The sequence below is a fragment of the Lactuca virosa genome, chromosome 2 (assembly GCF_052849685.1).
Source record: "Lactuca virosa cultivar CGN04683 chromosome 2, Lactuca_virosa_CGN04683_v6, whole genome shotgun sequence".
Classification (NCBI taxonomy): domain Eukaryota; kingdom Viridiplantae; phylum Streptophyta; class Magnoliopsida; order Asterales; family Asteraceae; genus Lactuca; species Lactuca virosa.
Window position 1 is genome coordinate 262,431,635 of NC_136427.1, and position 2,603 is coordinate 262,434,237.

Sequence of the window (2,603 nt, forward strand, 5' to 3'; positions counted from 1 at the left end):
ATTAACTACGATATAAAATATTAAGTTTACAAGATAATGTTGTAAAATTATCAAATTATATGCATTTCATGTTACAAGAGTAATTTTGTCATTTTCAATGAATTTCATTTCATTTCATTTGGTTTTCCTACCAAACAACATAAATTAATAATTTATTACATTCCAAGAGAGCACCCAAACATAACAATGAGATAATTATGATTTATTTCATTACCTCATCTATCAATTACTCCATACTTTCCATTCCGACCAACCAAACAAGACCTGGTAAACACTCCAATAATCAATCCTTAACAAACTCTTAGGTATCAATAATTAAAATTCTCCTTTTATAATGTTAAAGTTCGAACTTTTTTTGACACCCTTTTTTTCTTTATGAGTTTGCCTTTTTACCTTATTCGATTGAAAACTGATTCCTACCTTATCATTATTAGCATTTTATTAATATCATAATTATAATATCGTGGATCAATCAGGTTAGATCCAATAGACCTTTTACTTAGCAGAATTTTCGAATTAAAAAAGGAACTAACCCTAAAATCTTTTTTCACATATTCACATATAAAATAAGAAAAATGGAAAGTTCTCACCTCTAGGATCTCAATGCGAAGGACACTGGAAAGCATCTTACACCTACCAATCTTCCATCACCTTAGCAAACATCTAAAACCATATGCTCCAAAACATTATTATCATTAATATTACTTTATTCCCCAATATATTAAAAATGAGGGAAGATATTCTTTCTTGTCTTGCATGTATATTCACAAAAAAATAAAATAAATAAATTCCACATTGTTTATAAATTTAAAAAGTATCGATCAAAAGGGTTATTGAATTTATCATAATTGAATCTTTATTAGTTCATGTTATCAAAATTATTGAGTCTACCCAATATATCAGATCAGATTTCCTTGAAACATTATTTATATAATTGGTGAAGTTTGTAAAATCCTTGTCCCAGCAAGCACCTACTAAGAGATATGGTCGGGCTTTTGTGTTGTTCTTAGTTATACAATTTTCATATGCATCATGTAGGACTTCGATTCTGCAACTATATTTTTTATTTTTGTTTTTTACCTTCTTAAGTCCAAGACTCACATTCAAGATAGGAAGAGACCATAGATGATGTTTTTCCCCTCGGTTTGCTACTTTACTTTTTCTAGATTATAATACATTGTTGAAAAATATATTAATTGAGTTTAATAGTTAATCTTAAAACTAATTATTAAACAATTAATAATAATAATAATTAACAAAAGTGTACGTACGTTGATGATATTGTTCTAATAGGCTATGTTGAAAGTGAAACGAGTCACTTAAAATAGCTTTTATCCAAGTCATTCGAAATAAAAGATCGTTGCCATCTCAAGTATTTTGTGGAAAAAGGAGTTGCAGGATCAAATAAGGGGATTTTTGACTTTCATTTATTGAACCTTCTAAGTGTCGGAGGATATTTGAGTAGGGTAATGGTGGAAATCTGGATTCCTTATAGATGGTGTATGTTCACTTTCAGAACTAATATTTCCACCTTATGTCTGGGTTACAGGAAATTTAGTTTAGTATAATTCAAAAAGACACTTGTGTAGGCACTAAAACACAAACCAAATCTCTGAGATCGTTTAGAAAAAGAAGAGCTGAGAAAAGGGTTATGTCTACGGCTCAAAAGAGGAGTCGTATAAATACATGACAAATTAGGGTTAATCTTCTAAGTTATTTATGCATATCTCAAAGTTAATGGCATAATCAATGGTTATCAAAACTGACAAGATTTGTCATTCTTACCATAATCACTCATTAGAATTCGGATTTTCCATAAAGAATAGTGGGACCACTGCCAGGGGCAGAGCCCCCTTGGAACCCGCTAGGGGCGCTGCCCCTAGGACCCTACAAAGGGGCGCGACCCCCCTGACCCCCATCTTTATGTTAATATCGACTTATAATTCGATATTTATATATGCATGCACTCTGCATTCACCAAACATATAGTATAGAGTATAAATGATAAGTCCATTAGCTCACATGTCAGTCCCAATTACACAAAATGTCAGGTGACACTAAAATCACGAACACTATGTGAAGTTGGTATGATAGATTACGAACTAGTCGACGTCCCAATTGGAGTCATATGTAAAATTGGGAAATAGAATAGGTGGCGCTACAGTGGATAAAGAGAGGTACCAACGCCTCGTGGGAAAGCTCATATACTTATCTCATACATATCCTAATATTGGTTTCCTTTTTAGTATGGTAAGGCGGTTCATGAAAATCGTCATCAAGAACACATGGATGTTGCGTTTCGAATTCTTAGATATCTCAAAATAACCCCGACAAAGATTTTTTTTTTTTGAAAACCCCATGAATAGAACCGTTGAAGTATATACATATGCAGATTTATTCGGAGTTTTACCTTATACGAAGTCTACACCTTGATATTGTTCATTTGTGTGGGCCAATTTGGTGACATGGTCTAATTATTTTTGTACAAGGTCTAATTATGTATTTTCCTTGTTTTATTTTTCCTTGTACATCTAAATATTTTGTACCTCTCGTGTGAATGAAAAATCTGAATATTCATTTGACTAAAACTTTACACTTTCTTT